Below are 20,829 nucleotides of genomic sequence, written 5' to 3' on the forward strand. Positions count from 1 at the left end.
AACCTTGAGGGAAACAGCCTTTCAGAATGAGACCTCCCTACAGAATGGTCCTCTTCTAGGAAAATTCAAGAATACGGTACTGAAGTCTTGGTGCAGTGCTGACTCCAAGAATATATATCTATAGACCTGTAGATTTAGTATTGGGGGGGGGTACCTTAGAGCTCAGCTAGTCCAAATCTTTTTATTTTTCAGATAATGGAGGCCTAGAGATGTTAAGGGAGTTGCCTAAGGTCAGATAGATAGTAAATGGCAAAGCCGGGATTTGAATCCAGATCATCTGACTCTAAATACAATGTTCTCTCCACGTACTATGCTGTTTCTTCAAAAAGATCAGCCCTATTTAATCAGCAGGTGGTGCAGTGGATAGAGTGCTGGGCCTGGAGTAAGGAAAACTTGTTTTCCTGAATTAAAATCTGGCCCCAGACTTTGGGCAAGTCATTTAATACTGTTTGCCTCAGTTTCCTCATCTGTAAAGTGAAATGGGGAAGAAAATGGCAAAACCACTCTAGTATCTCTGCCAAGAAAACCCCAAATTAGGTCACGAAGAGTCATACATGATTGAAAAATGACTGAACAACAATTCAATCAGTATTCCAGATGTTGTGTCTGTACTTTGTCAAACAGCTGGATTGACAGAAATTTTATTGACTCGACCAGATGTTTTGGCATTGTGTAGACATAACTACAGGGAAGAGTATGTCTTTCTGTTAGAGGGCCATATGCTTCTTACATCTGCTCTAAGGCATGACAAAAACTGTACACACTGGTGGTACCTGGGTATCCCTGGGAGTTTTCCCATTCCCAATACTTATCTGACACAGCCCTCTAAAAGCTGTGAGAACTGACAGGATCACACCACTGGGTGTTGCAGTTGGAGGCTCTATCTACCCAGCTAAAAGTATCATGTCTTAGGTGAGAGGTTTAAATTTGGATTTATTTTTAAAAATAGACTTTTAAAAGATGAGAACAAACCATTCCTAGTCATCCTTGTAATGTGGGTAAGGGTTGGAAATAGAACCCTTTCTTACTGCCCTTTCTTATGATGGCAATATAAAACCAAATTAGAAGTTGTATTAAATCTGTTTAAGAAGAAAAATCTTTCTGTACATGGATCATGTGTTATTGGTAGCCACCAATCTATATATTGTACATAAGAATTTAAAATTTAATGGACACTTGAGAGTCATTTCTAGTTTCTAATTGGAGAGATTTTTCGTGATGCTTGTATATTCTAATAGGAAAAAAACCCTGCAACCTAACACAATTTAATCAAAGCAGGGATGGGGAACCTTTTTTCCTCCTTTCTTTATTTTTTCCTTATAGGATTTTTTTTTAAAAAAACCCAACAAAAGCTAAATCCTGTTGGAGACTTTCTTTAAGCTTTTGAAAGAGAAACAGCAAACAGCCCATTCATTTGTTTTTTAAATTAAATAAGAACAGAAAATATAAGATGTTATTCCATAGATACAACAAAAATAAATCACTTTAATTTCCATAGCATATTCAAGTAGGGGGTGGTGGGGTGGGAAAAGCAAGGAGAAAGGAAGAAAGATATAGTATGAGGGAAGGAAGGAAGGGGGGGAGAGAGAGAGAGACAGAGACAGAGACAGAGAGGAGAGACAGAGACAGAGAGAGAGGAGAGACAGAAAGAGAGGAGAGATAGAGTCAGAGAGACACAGAGAGACATGCACACAGAGGCAGAGACAGACACAGAGACACAGAGAGAAAGAGAGAGAGAGAGAGAGAGAGAGAGAGAGAGAGAGAGAGAAACACAGAGAGAGACAGAGACCTTCGTTGATGCTTGGCAATCCTCCTCCTCTATCCTTCCTGATTTCTCTCATTCCCCACAGTGACTATTCCAAATCTTTTCCTATCTCTTCAAGTACTCAACCACATACCCTCTTTTCCCACTTATAGTCAATGGCTTAATTAATTTCCTACTTCACAGAGAGTCAACAAGAGATAAACTCTTCCCACATCACTTCAAAGAGGAAGTAGTTGCTGAATTAGAAATGATGGGATCCTTGGTGGGAAGTGACCACTTAAATCTCAGAATTTGTGATAGAGAAAAACCAAGTATGCTCTCATGTGTGCTCTAGATTTATTTATTGAGAGATTTCAAAGTGTTCAGAGATAGAATAAGACAAGATCATCTGCCCTAAAATACTACAAGGGTAGGCACACAAAGAACATGGGCCAGCTGTGTAGGTGTGTACTGTGTACTGATGTGATATTTTGCTGGCACATCTGACCCATACCTCTAGGCATGCCTATGGCTATAGGGAAGTCAACCCAATAAAATACGAAGTGTTCAGGAACTAAATTCTGAAAATACAAATAGAAATAATTCCAGTGAAGATAGGAAACTCTTTTGGAGAATAGAAGAATGGTGGCTTGTCAAACGAGAGAAGGGAAGAGGAAACAGACAAAAGAAGACGGGAGTGAAGGAGGGAGGGGAAAGAGAGAGAAGTATTAATAGAAGGTACTCCCTAAACTACATATAGAAGACAGACAGATTTTGTAGGGTTATTGTGAGGATCAAATGAGATAATCTATGTAAAGTGTTTTGCAAACTTAAAAGTTTAGTTTTGTCCTTTTGGGCTAAGCAAAACAAGCCTAACCCATCTTCCATGTGATAACTTCCCCTCCACCTCCAATACTTTAAAGAGTGCATCATGTTCTCTGTAAGTTCACTCCCCATAAAGTTAAGCATTTCTTGTTGTTTCATCCAATCCTCACATAGCAAGATGAGGACTGGGAAGTCCACTAACCATTTAGGTTAATTCTTCAATTCAGCAAACATTTATTAAACACCTATGTAATGTATTCCTCTTTTTGGTCTGTCAGTGTCCCTCCCCTCCACAAAATGGACCCCAGAACTAAACTTGATCCTCTAAGCATGTTCTGACGAGAATAGAACATATTGGGGCTATTGTCTCCTTCATTCTGTATATGTATACATATATATGTATGTATATACATATACATACATACATATATATATATATATGTGTGTGTGTGTGTGTGTGTGTGTGTGTGTATGGTATTCCTAAAGTCTGGACACAAAGCCAAAAATGCATATTTTCAAGAAATGAAATGAATGAAATTTTTAACCACATTTTATTTAATTGGAATATTAACAAATAACATCTTCAAAATGATTTCTATCATTTGTGATGCAAAGGTTGATGCGCTTTGTAAGATTCATGTGAACTGGATGCAATACTCCACATTTCTGTCAATTTTCCTATGTGTCCAGACTTTAGGGACACTGTGTGTGTGTGTGTGTGTGTGTGTGTGTGTGTGTGTGTGTGTGTGTGCATATATACACGTTTGTTAGTTGGCCATGCTATACTCATATAGAGTTTGCAGTTCTATAAAATTTGTAGTTCTATAAAATTCCTGAATCTTTTTTATTTTTAGTTATTTATTTTATCTATGCATTCATTTAGCTATCTATCTATCTATCTGTTTATGTCTGTCCATTCATTCATTTATTTGTCTATCTATGTATCTATCTATTTATTTATTGCAAGGCAATTGGGGTTAAGTGACTTGCCCAGGGTCACACAGCTAGTAAATGTCAAGTCAGTGTCTGAGGTCAAATTTGAACTCAGATCTTCCTAACTTCAATGCTCTACTGCGCCACCTAGCTGCCCCTCCAGAATATTTTTTTAATAGGAACTGTTAGTGACATTTTCCCAGTCTTATACTTACACAGTCCATTCTTTGAACCTTTGTGCAGGTGACTTTACATTAATAATGACATTTCATTTTTTTTTTAGATTTGGCCCATTGTCCTAGTTTGTTGAGATCTTTTTGGATTTCAAGGCAGAACCATGCAGTTATGTACTGTATTACTGCCTCACATTGTTCTCTAATTGCTTTTTTGTGTGTAAAGTCTTGTCTCTTCAACACAACTCAAAAACATTTTAGGGTGAGCACTGTGTCTTCTTTTTATTTTCTATTGACTAGTGCAAGGCTGGGCTCATGAAGTATGCAATAAATGCTTGACTGGAGAAGGATCAAACAGACCAATCACCAAGTTTATTTTCTTTTGTAGATCCTCATAAAATAAAATATTCAACTTCAGAGTAACACTTGGGTTAATTATGCCTTGTCAATTGGAGACAAGTAGCAAAGAAACATGCTATTGCTGGCAGCCTGCTGGAATTAATACCCTGATCTGACATTGAGGCTGACACACTATGCTCTCTTTGTGAACTGAGACCCAGACAGGAAGTTAAAAATTATTGTTTGCTGAACACGATTTCCCAAGAATAGATTTGCAATTTCATGATGTTATTATAAATAAAATATATTTTAAAGGATTGTGTTAACTAATAGGCTTGTAATAAGCAACAATATTATTATTGTTATTAATAGCTAACTTTTATATAGTACTTGCTATGTGCCAGGCACGGTGCTAAATGCTTTACAATTATTATGTCATTCGATTCTCACAACAACCCTGAGAGGGCGGTGCTGTTATTACTCCCTTTTTACACATGAGGAAAATGAGGCAAACAGGGGTTAAATGACTCACCCAAGGTCACACTGAAAGTAAGTGTCTGAGGGCAAATTTGAGCTCTGGTCTTCCTGACTCTAGGCCCAGAGCTCTCTCCACTGTGCTGCTTAGCTCTCTCTTAAGACGTAACATTTTTCTAGTATTTTTTCTCTTAAGAAAATGGATGGATCCCACAAAAATTTGGCTTTCTCTTGCCCAGTCTCCTAGTCTGGAAGGAAGCCAATGAGCTTCTCTGTTTGGAGGGTGAAAGGGGATAGGTCATAGGACCATAGATTTAGATCTGGAAGGGACCCTAGTGACCATCCCATGTGAAAAGAAGACTAGATGGGACAAGATGGCAGGGTTCAAACATCTGAAGGGCTGTCCTAGGGAAAAGATATTGCTTTTCCTGTTTGGCCTAACATGGAACTAAGGGCAACGGATGGAAGTTACAAAGAGTGCAATTTATGCTCAATTATTTCTTAACAGTTATAGTTGTCCAAAAGTGGAAGAGGTGCTGGGCTATGTCACAATGGGAATTTAATGGGGATTGCTTTTGAGTATGTACTACACTAGATGGTTATTGAGGTTCCTTCCAAATCTAGGTTCTATCCCTTTTTGATTCTGTGACTGCATAACTTAACTTTATAGATGGAGAAATTGAGGCCTGGGGAAGTGAAGTGACGTGTGTATTCACATACTAATTTGTAGCACAATAATTCAAACCCAGCTCCTCTGACCCCAAATCCAGCATTCTTGATTATACTATAGTGCCTCTCTAGTTTCAGGACAAGTAAAAAGAACTTAAAGGTGATTTTTCTTTAAGTGCGAGGTGATGTTATGGGGTTATGTTCTTTAGTGAAAAGAGCACTGAAGTCGGAAGAACTGGGTTTGAAGTTTGGCTCTGCAACTTAGTACCTGGGAGAACTTAAGGAAGAAACTTTGTTTCTCTGATCCATTTGTAAATTGAAGGGGTTGACACAGAGGTCTTTATGTTAATCATGGACAATAAATATAGGGAACACATTACTACAAGAATTTATACAAGTCCCACATATAAACATGGCTATTAGAATTTAGTCTAAATTTAGGGACATCCCTAGGTGGCCCAATGGAAGAAAACTAGGTAGTGCAGTGGCCACCAGGCCTCCAGGCCTGGAGTCAGGAAGACTTGTCTTCGTGAGCTCAAATCTGGCCTCAGACACTTACTAGCTGTGTGACCAAGTCACTTAACCCTGTTTGCCTTGGTTTCCTCATATGTAAAATAAACTGGAGAAGGAAATAGCAAGCCATTCCAGTATATTTGCCAAGAAAACCCTAAATGAGGTCGCGAAAAGTTGGACATGACTGGAAAAATGACTGAACTCTCTCTACTCACTGAAGATAATGAATGTCTTGGGGGTCAGTTACTAGAACCATGTATGGCATATTGGTACCACTGTTAGAGAGAGTGCTCTGGACTAGATGCTCTATGGATCTCAGAGAGGTACTTGTGATGCACAAGCTTCCCAGGAAGTCTTCGTCTTCTGCATGAAGATGAATCTCCCTGTTTCCAGGAAATACATAGGTATGAGCCTGACTGGGGAGGACAATAGCCCAGCAGCTGCTTTGAGAAAGATGTAGTTATAGTTGGCTTGAAATGAATGCATTTATGCCTCCTGTGGAGGGGCTAGTCAGAGCTATGGCAAATACATCCCAGCTGCACAGCATCTGTTTCATCTTCTTTCATGAAGACATGCTTCCTCTAAAGGTTGCAGGGCTGGGGTAATTCAGGGGCATGCTGCTCCTATGAAATGGTGTTCTATCTATTTATGCACAGGTACAACTCTGGAAGGATGTGGGATCACAACTTTGTTGTCCTTATGTTATCTTATGCCCTTCCCTAGAGAATCAAATCAATAAGTTAGCATGCATTTATTAAGTGTTTTACTATGTGCTATGATAAATACTGGGGATACAAAGAAAGGCAATCTCTGCCTTTAAGGAGTTCACATTGTAATGGGAGTTACAATATGCAAACAACTATGTACATGCAAGATGCATACAGTGTAAACCAGAGGTAATTTCAGAGGAAAGGAACCAGCATTGAGGGGACCTTGGAAAGATTTCTTCCGGAAGGTGTCATTTGAACTGAGAATTGAAGGAAACCAGAGAGGACAGCAGAATGAGATGAGGAAGGAGAGCACTCTATGGATGAAAGACAGCCAATGAAAATACACAAAATGGGGAGATAGAGGGTACATGTGAGGCACAGTGAGGAGGTCAGTGTCACTGGGTCACTAGAGTCATTGCATGGAGTATACAGAACATGGAGGGCAGTAAATTGTAAGAAGACTGCAAAGGTAAGAAGGGGTCAGATTAAGGGGCTTTAAAAGTCAAATAGAGGATTTTATTTTCAATTCTAGAGATAATAGTGATTCTCACGCAGTCTCACTCTTTCAAGGTATTTCTGGCCAACTTTCTAAGTTCTAGGTTCTTCCCTCCCCCTTCATTTGTTGCCCTCTCCCCACCTCAAAGTCAAAGCACTAGGTTAGGAGGAAGAGCAGGCATGCTACTTGTTCCTCAGTCCTATTTCCAGACTGTTCCCTTTGCCTCCTCTTAAGTTCACTCTGTCCATCTTTATTACTCAGTTAACACTTATCACTTTAGCTTTGGATCTGGCTCATAGTCTGTCTCTCCAACCCAACTTTTTCCATATAAACATTTTCTTGAACAACCTATCTTCCCAGCTTTTTAACCTCCTAAGCTCCCATGAGCTCCACTTTCACTCCATTTCAGTTGCACAAAGGGATTGCTATAACTGTGATTTGCTTCCTCTGCTGTTATACCTCTGATCCAGACATTCCTTTCTCTAATCACAAACTCCTATTCTTCAATCTCTCCCACTGCTTGACTACTCTTAGAAAAATTATATATATTTTTTACCATGACCCTAGTCCCTTGATCCCTTCCTGTTCTTCCAGTCCATTAAACTAATCTCTTCCTTCACAGTATTGACCTTGTGGTTGATCAATTCAAATAAAACATATAGCTACACTGAATTTCTTTTCCTTTTGTTGTATCACCAGACACACCTTGCCAAAACTCAACCTTAGGTCTTCTCTACTTCTACTCATGCATTCCTGAACATTACTGGAGAAAGTCATACAAATATACTATATGGATCACCACTATTTTATATTATTTGACCTCAACAGGACGAGCAATACTTTTGTTCTTCTCTGATTAATTTTTTTTTATACTCACAGTGGCTCTTCCAAACTTGTTCCTCTCTCCTCAAATCTCTTCTACCATGGTCTCCATTTCCCTCTTCACAGAAGTTCAAACTTTCTACTTTCCTGAGAAAATATAGGCTATCTATCAAAAGCTCCTTCTACTCTGCTCCATACTCCCAGATACTTCTTCAGCATTCTATGGTCTCCTCTCTCCATTCTCTGATGAAGAGGAGATCTTCTATTATCAAAGCTAGCATGCCCACTTTGCTGTTGATTCAATCCGCTCCCATCTCCTCTGGGAGTTTTCTCTCTCCATTATTCCCTCTCTTTGTCTTATCTGTAATTCTTCTGTATCATATCAATTGGTTCCTTCCCTGTCATCTATGAACAAACACAGGTCTCCCTCAATCATAAAAAGCTCCAATAAACCCTTCCTTTGACCCTGCCATCCCCTCAATCTATTGTGCTATTGTGTTTGTCCTTCGTTCTCAAAGAGGACCATGGCTTCAGGGAGATGATGACATGACTTGAATTTGAGTGAGGGAGGGCTGTGCAAGGTCACCAGCCTCACTATTGTGCTATAGTGTTTTTTGGAATAAGATCCCTTGAAAAGTTTATTGATAACTTGTTGCCTCAATTTTTTTTATCTCCCCATCACTCTTCAATCTGTTGTAATCTGGTTTGTAATCTCAAAACTCAACTGTGTTCTCTCCAAAGTAACCAATTAATAATTAACTCTTATCTTTTGTCTTGTAAGAATTTTAGCCTCCTGTTGATATAGCTTGGGTTCCATTTCCTACATGAGGCCTTTCCTCATGCCTCCAGTTCAAGCCTGCACAACCTCCAGCCTACCAAAGGATTTCTGGTGTCCCATGAAAAACGTAGAGCAAAACATCCTCTACACTTTTTGTGGGCCGCTGGAAATCCTTTGGCATCCCTGCAGGACATTAGCAGCCTGTGGGCCATGGATTGTGCAGGCCTGATTTCATTAGTTAACTCATTTTAATTGAAATTACTTTACTTTTTATATAGTTTGTATTTACTTAGCTTTATATATTCTGTATTCTTCTTCCCCCTTCCCATGCCCTTCCCCTCAAATGTGAGTTCTTTGAGGATAGGGACAGTTTCACTCTTGTCTTCATTTCTCTAGCTATTAGAAAAGTGTCTTACAAATATAGGGAGCATAATAAATGCTTTATGAGTGAAAATGAAATGAATTATCCCTATGACCACCTGGTTAGTCAATGTCAAAGTCTCCTGACTCCGAGTCCATTTCTACTTCAAATTCAAGGTGGTGTTGCTAGTGACACTCATTTCCTTCAAGTCAGAACATATTGAATAGTAATTGTACTTCAAAACCCACTCTGAATAAAAACAATTGAGGGAAGCTTCTTGCTTTCCCTCCTCTTCTTCTCTGCCTCCTCTGGGCTGTCCTAGAACTCACCCAAGATGTCTAGGCAGGAATGCTATCCGGTCCACCCTGCTGCTTTGCGTTCTCAGGCTGCTTAACTGCTCAAAGGGTTTGAATGAGATAAAAATCAACAATTCTATTCATTCTGATAAGATAGACAGAGGGTCCCCAAACCTAACCATCAGCCCTGCCTTTGCTTCCTAAGATCCTCTAGGCCAGGGGTGGGGAACCTTGGCCTCAAGGCTACATGTAGCCCTCTAGGTCCTCAAGTCTGGCCCTTTGAATCCAAATTTTACTAAACAAATCCCTGTAATAAAAGAATTTTTTTCTGCAAAGCTTGGACTCAGTCAAAAGGACATACCCCTGCTCTAGGCCTTGCCACCTATTTTCCCACTTATAGAACACAGAATTCTAGAGCATAGCAAGGAGATTAATGAGCAATGCAAAGAAATAGAAGAAAGCAATAGAATGGGAAAGACAAGAGATGGCTTCAAGAAAATTAAAAATGTCAAGGGAAAGTTTCATGCAAAAATGGGCACAATAGAAAAAAGTGGTAGGGATTTAACTGGCAAGAATGTACAAAAGAACTATACAAGAAAGAACTTAACCTTACCAATAACCACTGATCTAGAGCCAGATATCCTGGAGAATGAAGTCAAGTAGGCCTTAGGAAGCACTGCTAACAATAAAGCTAGTGGAGGTGACAGAATTCCAGCTCAGGTATTTAAAATCCTAAAAGATGATGCAGTTAAAGGGCTGCACTCAATATGTCAGCAAATTTGGAAAATACAACAGTGGCCAAGGGGTTGGAAAAGATCAGTTTAGGATCCAATTCTAAAGAAGTGCAATGCTAAAGCATGTTCAAATTACCAAACAATCATGCTCATTTCACATGCCAGCAAGATTAAGCTTAAGATTCTGCAAGCTAGGTTTCAGCAATATATAAACTGAGAATTACCGGAAGAGCAGAATGCTTTTGAGGAGGCTGAGGAACTAGAGACCATATAGTGAACATTGACTGAATTATGGAGAAAGCAAGGGAGTTTCAGAAAAGCATCCATTTTTGCTTCATTGACTACACTAAAGCCTTTGACTGTGTGAATCACAACAAAATGTGCCAAGTCCTCAAAGAGATGGGAGTACCAGATCATCTTACTTGTCTCCTGAGGAATCTGTATGTAGGCTAAGAAACAACATTTAGAACTAAACATGGAACAACTGATTGGTTTAAGATTGTAAAAGGAGTATGACAAGGCTGTATATTGTCACCTTATTTATTTAACTTATATGTAGAATATATCATGTGAAATACTAGGCAGGATGAAACAAAAGCTAGAATTAAAGTTACCAGAAGAAATATCAACAACTTCTGACACGCAGATGATACCATTATGATGGCAGAAAGTGAAGAGGAATTAAGATGCCTCTTGATGAGGGTAAAAGAGGAGAGTGTAAAAGCCGACTTGAAGCTTAACATAAAAAAAAAACAACCCACTAAGATCCTAGCAACTGATCCCATCACTTCCTGGCAGATAGAGGGAGAAGAAGTAGAAGCAGTGTCAGATTTTATATGCTTAGGCTCAAAGATCACTGCAGATGGCCACTGCAGCCATGAAATTAAAAGAAGCTTCCTCCTTATAAGGAAAGCTATGGCAAATCTGGACAATATTCTAAAAAGCAGAGACATCACCTTGGTGACAAAGGTCCATATAGTCAAACCTATGTTTTTTTTTTCAGTAGCAATGTATGACTGTGAGAGTTGGACTACAAATGAAAGCTGAGTGCAGCAGAATTGACACTTTTGAATTGTGATGCTGGAGAAGACTTTTCAGAGCCCTTGGACAGCAAGGATATCAAATCGGTCGATACTTAAAGAAATTGATTTGGACTAGAAGGTCAAATACTGAAGCTGAAGCTTAAATACTTTGGCCACATGATGAGAAGATTGGACTCACTGGAAAAGACCCTGATGTTGGGAAAGACTGAAGGCCAAAGGAAAAGGAGACAGCAGAAGATGAGATGGAGAGATAATATCATGGAAACAGCAAATATGAACTTGGAAAGACTTCACGAGATAGTGGAGGATAGAAGGGGCTGCATGCTATGGTTCATGGGGTCATGATACTGCATATTAGCTACTAAGTAACCTAAGGATCTCTGGGTCTTTCCACTTGCCCTGTAGCTGTTTTCTGGTATGTATTATCTCTTTCCCCCTTATTTTCCCCCCATTAGGTTGCAAGCTTCTTGAGATCATGGACTGTTCAGCTTTTTCTATTTGTATCCCTAGCACTTAGCACAGTGCCTGGCATATCAAAAGTGCATAATAAATGCTTTTTTCATTGATCCAGTCAATCAAAAAGAAATAGTGACACTGATAAAAGTAGAAAGTTGAATTTCAATCATAGGAACACCCCTAAATTCAAAGCACTCCTTTTTATTCAATAAAAAACTTATTCATTAAGTATCTACTACATGCAAGGCTCTGAGCTAAGCAGTGAGAATTAAAAAAAAAGGATGTGGTTCCTGCCTCTAAGCACTTTACAGTTATTAGTGGAGATCTGTCATGGATATAGAGAGGCATAACACAAAGCCAAATATACTAGAGGGAAGGGAGAGATCCAGAAAAGTTGAGCAGCAAAATTTGATGTGTGAGAGAACACTTTCAGCAGGGGATGGCTTCCTTGATCATGTGCACCAGAGGCGTGGCTTGAGGGAAGAGAAGAATTTTAAAAAGGAAGAGTTGGGAAAAGAGTGCATTCCAAGCATGAAGGATGTTCTATGAAAAATGCATGGTCATAAGAGATGGTAAGTTGAGGTGGGAAAAGACGGGAGTCTAGTTCAGCTAGAATGAGAATGCATGCATAATGTGAAACAAGATTATAAAAGTAGTCTGGATTCAGGTTGTATAGGGTCCTAAGTGCCAGGGTGAGAATTTGATATCTTATCCTTGAGGCACTAGGGAGCCACTAGGGGCTTTTGAGCAGGGGAATGACATGGTCATATTTATGCCTTAGGAAAATTATTTTGATAACTGTGTGAAAGATGGATTGGAAATTAAAGGCACTGGAGATAGAGAGAAAAATTGGGAAACTGTTATAATAGTACAAGAGATAGGTAACAAGAACCTGTCCTGAGGTGGTGGCAATGTGAGTGGAGAGGAGATAGATACCCGTAAGATATATTTGAAATGGAATCCACAGATCTTGGTAAAGCACTGGATGTGGGTGGTAAGGGAGAGGGAAATCAGGTTTTGAGCCTTCTTAACCGGGAAGATAGGGGTGCCACCAACAAAAAGGGGAGAATTAGGGGAGAAAAAGATTTGGGGGGTAAGAGTGAGTTCACTCTTGCTCATATTGAAATTTGAAGTTCTAATGGCCAGCCAAGTGGAGATGTCTAGGAGGTATTTGGAGAAGCAGGGCTAAAGTGCTAGAGAGAGAAGAGATAATATGTGGGTTTGGGAATCCTTGCACTGAAGTGAAAACTCAACCAAAGAGTTTAGGTGACAGCACCGAGATAGGGGTGTAGAGAGGAGTTGGGAAAGAGCTAGCTGATAGGAAGAGATCAAATATAGAGAAAAAGCAATAAACAATTGATGGCAGTTGAGATAATTTGCTGAGGGGTAAGGTAAAGAGGGGAGTTGAATTGGGGTGTTAGGAAAGAAGAGAATATTTGAAACAGCTATCGCGATGAGTGTGACAGAGAATCAATTAGAGAATATCGAAGTTTGATTCAGGACAGCATGAGCCTAGCCAAGGTTAGACAATGTGAATTTTCAGTGGATCCACACAGTATTATTCTATAACTTTCCCTCAGAAGCCTTTAGCAAGTTGAGAGGAGGAATATAAAAAAAGGATGGTGAGAATGACCTAGGGTTAAGGAATTAGGAAGGTGTAAACAGTAGAAGTATAAGAAGATAATGTGTGCATTTTAAGTTTATGCATATTTAAGAGTATTTTCAGTTTGTTCTCCTTCATGCTATTGACCCACCACTAATAGATGTGCATTGAGTTGTTTTTTCTAGTAATAGGGACTCCAATAAATTTCTATTCCAATGCCTCGTGGTGGTGTGGAGGTGACCCTAGTTTCTTAAAGGATGTACTAATAGAGTATAAACTTTGGCAGCTTCTGCCATGATGAGGAAGCTTTGAGTATGGGACAGATGATGGGCTATGTATCTATTATGTGAGGAGCAGCCTAACTAAATTTAGATAGGCTCATTTCAAGTATGGCAGCAGGGCAATGAATTTTTCACCTTTGGCAATTCTGAAAGACCACCTACCCACACTGTTAAAATTACACATATCTGAAGTTAAGTAAGAGATGAATTTGCATGAACTCATTCATGCTTTCTCACAAAACTTCTCTTTGTAGCCAACTACATGCATCTGGGAAATGTCTAGCTGGGGTTAGCCATGATCATTGGTAATGGAGCTGAGTGATTTCACCTTGCCTTTTCAGAATTGTACCTGTAGCTTTTAGATTCAAAAGGACAATGATCTAATCAACAGACAAAGCACCCATGGAGAAAATCACTGGATACAAATTTTTGTCTGTGGATAGACTATGGATATTTGTTACAATTTTTGTTTTTATTTGATTTTTTCCCCAATAGGATAGAGACGTAGAAGGCAGAGAAACAAATGCTTGATAATTGAATGATATGAAAAAGTCAGTGGTCCTATTATACATAGAAAGTGCTCTAGATCTGGAGTCTGAGTATCCCTGTTCAAATCTCATCTTTACCTTGGGCAAGTTACTCAAACCCTCAGCCTCAGTTTTCTCATCTATACAAAAGGGGTGATTATACTAGATGACCTCTAAGGTACCTTCCAGCTTTAAATCTATGACATTGAGGTTTAATAAGACTAATGTAGTTATAGTACCCTGATGAAATGGCACAAAACAGTGGTTATGCCAGCAGCAAAAGCATATCTATGACCATGGACTAGGCACTGGACTTATTCTGGGCTGCAGCTAGCAAGGTATCTCATCAGGATGGCTGCTGGTAATAATGCTGATGTGTTATAACTGAGGCAAAATCTAGAGTTTTGTGCTTTGTGAAAAGAGCACGTGAAACAGGAACTAGGTAGTATTTATAGAAGTGACAGAATGGCAAAGCAGCTCTGATACAGTGGACTGTAAGTTTCTTGAGGACTGTTTTTTTGTTTAGCTGTTTCAGTCATGTCCAACTCTTCATGATCACATTTGGGGTTTTATTGGCAAAGATACTAGAATGGTTTGACATTTCGTTCTTCAGTTCATTTCACAGATGAGGAAACTGAGATAAACAAGGTTAAATGACTTGCCCAGTCACACAGGTCTTCCTGACTCCAGGCTCAGTGCACTGAGCCATCTATCTGTCCTCCTGGAGGACAAGGAACATTTTATTCCTGTGTTCCCAGCACTTAGTATAGTGCACACATTAAATGCTTGCTGAATTGATTTGGATTGGTTTAGGGCCTTGTTCTCTGTTTCTCTGTCCTCTCCATGTCCTGGATGCTCAGTCCTCTGGGACAGCCTGATAGGAAGGCAAGTAATGTCTGGGTCTTTTGCTTGTCTGAGCAAATGTGGAATTATGATGTTATGCTGTTACATAGTCTGGACCCATATTACAACATGGGGGGAGTTAGTTAGCAATGATCAGTGACTCATATTCAGCTTCGAGCTACATATTTGATTGCTTCTATTGAGACCACTGGGAAAACAAGGATGGGGGAAAGTACCACCACTGATCGGCAGCCCTCTAAGAGAGCAGCCAATACAGGGCTTGAGCCTTAATGATGATACTGAAGCATGAATTCTGGCAAATAGCACCATGTGTGGAATATATATCACAGCTTGAATTAAATGGACACTAAACATATGGCATTGTTTTCTGCATTTCCAACACATGGGCAGTTTCTCACATTTTAAATTAACTGAAAATGAGAAGATTATGGGCAAATCTACTTTGAGGATTAGCTAGTAGAAAATATATTCTATTTTGCATAAAGATTGAGGTTAGGATAGCTAATGCCCAATGCCACAGAGGACAGAGACTTCTCAAAGAAACACAGAAATCCATAATCAGTCATATGGCCTGAAATAACATTATATATATTGTCTAGCATGAATAATAGTGATAAAACTTCTTCAATTTGTCAGAAGATCCCACTATTTCATTGATATAGGCAATTTCTCCATCAGTGCAAATCCCGTCTCCTTCTTGCTTTAGTGAGTGATTTCTTGAGTTGCTGTGCCCCAAAACATCCATCACCTAGTGACCAACAATGTTGTGGTGGGTTTCTCTGAGCTTAGTCAGGTCCTCAGATGACAAATATTCTGTGACCTGATATACTTGAAGTCTTTTTCAGCCAAGTGGAGCAGTGGATAGAGCCCTGGGCTTGAAGTCAGGAAGACTCATCTTCCTAAGTTCAAATCTGGCCACAGACACTTACTAGCTGTGTGACCCTGGGCAACTTACTTAACCCTGTTTGCCTCAGTTTCCTTACCTGTCAAATGAGCTGGAGAAGGACGTAGCAAACCACTCCAGTATCTTTGCCAAGAAAATCTCAAATGGGGTCACAAAGAGTCTGACATGACTGAAACAATTGAACAACAACAGGAGCTATTGGAGCTTGTTCTCTGATGGAATGGCCCTTGAGAGCCTAGAGCCACTTCCACAAGATGAGACTTTTGAGGAAGGCTTAGGGAACCAGCAACATTTATGTAGTGCTTTACCATTATAAAAGTGCTTCATGTATATTCTGAATTGCAAGCTACTAAAGAGGGAACAGATAGAGGATTTAAGTATCAATTCTGCTTGTCTGTATTAACTTGACGTTAAACAGTCTGCTGTGGCACAGATTACTATAAAAGGGAAACAGATCCATGGTACCTTGGGTTTGATGAAAGGTAGTTGGGGTAGAAGGAGGACTGAATATCTTCTTTACAATAATATTACTACCAATGACCAAAGAGTAGGCTCATAAATTTAGAGCCAAACCATATAGATCTTTTAATCTGACCCTCTCATTTTACACTTGAGAAAATGGCATCCCAGAGAGATGAAGTTGCCTTCTAAAGGTTTCACATGGAGTAAGTGCAGAGCCAAGATTTGAACCCACATCTCTTGACTCCAGATTCATCAGGCCTCTCAATGTACCACTTGTAGAAAACTTCTTTTCCTATTCTTCAGATTGTGATTGATTCTGAGTTCTTTAAGGGGGAAGCTTGAATATTTAGCATTAATCATGGAAGCAAAGGGCAATTTGTTATAGTAATTTAAAATCTACAGGAATTCAAGAAATGCATCTACTTGATATTGATATTCATGGGCAATTTTGGATAATGGCTTAATTCTGGGTTTGAATAATTAAAGATAATGTGAAATGGAAAATTAGAACCCAACTCTGATGTTCTTTTGTTGCTTGGAAAAGACCTGTTATTGTGGGGGAAAATGAGTCATTAATTCTCCAAATGGAAGTATCAAGGTAAGACTGAAGTCTTTTGCATTTATTTTCATGATAATTTTTTTTAAAACATAAAGACCAACAAGTGGAAAAAGAAAAGAGACTTATAAGAATTTTCTAAAATGCTGGTCACACCTATGTAGTCTCTAGTGGAATAAAAACATGATGTATAGTCCTCAGCTAGGTGTCACTAATGGATAAGAGCATGGAACCCAGAGTCAGGAAGACCTGAGTTCCAATCCTTATCAGACATCTAGATGTATGACACTGGGTAAATCAATCTCCACCTCAGTTTTCTCATCTGTGAAATGGAAATAATAATAGCACCTACCTCACAAAGTTGTTATAAGGATAAAATGAGGTAACATGTAGAGTATTTTATCTACATGCTAGCTATTATTGTTTTAACAACTAAAAAGCCCAATCAAAAGGCCTTCCCTATTTGTTGTTTCTGCACACAAGGTAGGCAGGTCTTACCAAATATCAAAGATAACTATGGTAGCTGTTGAAGTCTCTCAAGAGTCTTCTAGGGCCCCTTCTACCTGTCTCCTTCATTTTTACCTTGTTCCAGTATCACGCCCTCTCCCCGGTATTAATGGACAAATAAATAGGAAAGAATTTCTAAGGGCAGAAATGTGAATCCCCAGACAGACATATTTAGTAATACTTAGCTTGGTTGGACAAGTTTGACTGCTCTGAAGAGAACTTAAGTGCCATCCACAAACAGCCATTGCTAGAGTGTCAGAAAAAGGGTGACCACCTCAGGGACCATTTGGGGATTTCTATTTCAGGGATGAGACATCTAGGCACAGATTCGGGAGGTCAGGCAATTGGGAAGAAGAGGTTAGTTCTGCCAAACAGTGCTTCCTCCCCAACAAAATCTGAATTATAGACACACATACATACACATATATACATATACATGAATACATATATAATCATCCTGTAAATCCTTGTTTCCCATGTGGCAAAGGTAAAACTGCACACAGTCTACTTGCTTTTAATCTGACCTCCAAGCCACTCCTTCCTCTTTCTACTTTGGCCCTAATCATAGAAGTAGAAGGACTAAGAAGAGAATTATAGGATTCTGAGTTGGAAGGGAACTTCAGGCCACTTGTCCACCATTCTCTTATACAGATGAGAAAACTGAGGCCTGGAAAGGGACATTACTTACTTAAGACCACACATGTGAAGAGCAGAGTCAAGTGTTAAAGCCAAGCTCTTTGGCTTCAAAACCAGTGCACTTTCCACCATACTAGGCTTCTTCATTTTGGGATAGGGAGTTAATATTGTAAGTAACAAAGGATGAAAAGCCTCGCTCTCAACATTTACCCAGAGTTAGGGCAGCATCCAGAATTTAAACTTAAGCACAAAGAGTAAAGGAATCGTTTAAGTTCAGGGTCGGAAATATGAAAGGTGATAACAGAAGGGGGAACAGAAACAGACCTGAGAAGGTTAAGCCCAGGAACTGCTTTGCACCTGGTCAGTGCTCGCCTTGTCGCCAGATTTTTTCACTACTTCCTCCTCACTCCCTACTCCCCTCCCCTAGCAAGCTCAGCCTTCAGATGTAGGATTTGACGCCCTCCTCCACACATCCTCCAGCTCAGACGCTTGCCCTAATTTCTCTCCTGCAGCTGCTGAACAATCAGATTGCTGGGTGAGAGAAGTGGCTCTTATCCTCTCTGTGATTCACACATTTCTCACCCAAGGAAGTGCAGAAATTCCGGGCGGACCCGGCTTTCCAGCAGACTGCAGTTGCCCACAGCTTCCTCAAGATGGAACTTTCTCACCAAGACAAGGCTTGGCTGCCGAGGCGCGGGCGGCTCCTTGCTAATAATCCCTGGCGAGGAGACCCGCTGCTAGCAGCGCGCAGAGCGCGTGCGGAGACTCGTTGTAATAGGCTTAGCAACATCTTCCTATCGCTTTGGGGGGAGATGTTTTGATAACACCAAGAAAGGGGCGCGGGCGGGTGGGAACAGGGAGGGGGCGTGTTTCGATACAATCGATGTCAAAGGGAAACCTGAGGGTTCCCGCGTGGAAAAGGGAAGAGAAGAAAAAAAAAAAAAGCACAGCCATGGATGTGCTGATGTGGTTTCCTTCTGTCCTGAGTCCAAACCCGACTCCGGATCTTTTGACTAATTTCAATAAAGCATTGACCACCGCGGCATGCCCCACCCCATCTCATCTCATCTCACCTTACCTCACCTCACCTCACCTCACTTCACCTCATAGCTCTGCCTCAATTGGCCACCCACTTCGCCTGTTCTGGGGCTTTCATGGAAAGGCTGTCTCCTGTCTCTCAGGAGTAACTTCGCTCCCTTGAGTCCTTTGCTGCTGCCTGCCAGGACAAAGAGCCAGGTAGCAGACTAGCACGGCGTGGGGATAAAACTTTGATGGAGATCCGCGCTAGCTAGTTCTGTTTATGAGTATCTCAGCCCCTATTTTATTTTTTAAAGTGGCAAGGGGTGGGGGAAGAAAGAGGATATTTCATTATTTTAATGTACTCTATATTGCGATTGTTTTCAGAGAAGTGATTATTAACTAGGATTAATACCCCCAGCGGTTATTATAATAGAGTATTCTTGGTCTACTGGGGGCGGTTTCTCCCCGCCCCGCCACGCTCCCCAATAGTTCCCACCCCACTTTGCCCCCCCCCCCCCCGCCAGTGAAGTGCTGCTCAGCCAGTAAGAACTATTCAACAGCTATGAATTTCTTAACAGCCATATTATTTATTTCTATTCATTCTCTCTTCTTCCTAACCCTTTCAAGTCTAAGAGTCTTCATTTTTGTTGTAGGAGTGAGGAGGTGTGCTTCCTCCCGCTCCCCCCGAAGCATTTACATTTTCCGTTGTTGTTCCAGCTTTGGTTTGGGCTGCAGCGATTTAGAGGAGGGGAAATCCACAACACACACACACACACACACACACACACACACACACACACACTCCCGCGCGCGCGTGCGTACACACACACACACACACATTCACACATATTCACACTCACAAACTCAAAACCCGCCTCAGGTCAGCTTCGTGACATCGGAATCCGGGGGCTTCCGAACCTCGGGATCTCTCCTCTGCATTCCAGATGTGACTTCCTTGGCACGCAACGATTGGCGATTATTCCGCGAGATCCCGTGCAGGGAAAGCTCCCTTAGCCCGCGGCCAGGCTGAATGGCTGATAAGAGGTGGATTAGGAGGAGAGTTAGACAGACCAATAGCTGCTGCCAGTGGGAGTATTTGTTATTCACATGGAAGAGACTTTGCGTTGTGCTCTGGAATCGCAGCCCCTTTCAGCACCAAGAACAGCTACAAGTGCAGCTCCCAGTCCCAGGCTCTCACAGCCGCATGCCCTGACATGGAGCTGCAAGCAGTCAAGGCGGGCTTCTTTACAACACCCTCTGCTTGAAATAGGGTAAGAATCTGATCGTGCAGGAAAAAAAAAAAAGAAAAAGAAAAAGAAAAAAAGAGGAAAAAGAAAATAATCAAACAAAAAATTTCCCCTCCAGACCCAACAAAACATTATGTTTACTGAAACAGGAAGATTCTCGCCTATTTTTTTTTCCTTTTCTTTTAATTTCGTAAATCCGTATGATGGGCAGCCAGTTGCACCTCTCTTTCTTCCTGGAGTTTTGTGGTTGGATTTTCGCTGGGGACATATAGCTGTGCACCGAAAACACGGGTGGAAATGGGTGGATGGGGTGGAGGTGGGAAGTGGGAGCTGAGGGGGCGAAGGGGAGTGTGAACTGGAGGGTGAAGGGATGCCAGGGCATCTGGGCATGGTTTTGTTTCGGTTGATTTTTCATTGCAAAGTAAAAGACTATCCCACTTGCCTTTTAAAATGTTCTTTTAAATTTTAGGTTGAAGATCTTAAGACAGAGGGAAAGGGCTTAGCTGTGAACTCCAAGGTTTGGTAAAGCGGTCCCAAAAAGTTTATTTGATGTTTTTGGGGCTGAAAGATGAAGGGTAAGGGTGTGTGTGTCTGTGTGTTTGGGTGGGGGGAAGCTCTGCCTCGGATGATATGATGTGCCAAGCAGCAGCGTTTTAAGGAGCTCTCCCCTCAGGCTACCTGCTCCGTATTATCTCCTGCATAGTAAGCTGACGCTATTGGGAAAGATACAGTGAGGGAATGGTTTACACGTTTGTTGTGCAGAATTTACAGAAGGGTATTTCCGAAGCCAGAGGCTTCTATAGTGAATTCCGGGGACTTCTTGCCTTTCTTAGAAGAGCTGATAGGTAACTAAACC

At 40.7% G+C, this 20,829-nt stretch overlaps 1 pseudogene; it reads left to right on the forward strand.

Moving 5' to 3' along the window:
* The first annotated feature begins 9,601 nt into the window (after positions 1-9,601).
* Positions 9,602-19,991, forward strand: LOC118851050 (annotated as a pseudogene).
* Positions 19,992-20,829: the final 838 nt, after the last annotated feature.

This window comes from Trichosurus vulpecula, chromosome 5, assembly GCF_011100635.1.
Source record: "Trichosurus vulpecula isolate mTriVul1 chromosome 5, mTriVul1.pri, whole genome shotgun sequence".
In the NCBI taxonomy this organism is placed as follows: Eukaryota; Metazoa; Chordata; class Mammalia; order Diprotodontia; family Phalangeridae; genus Trichosurus; species Trichosurus vulpecula.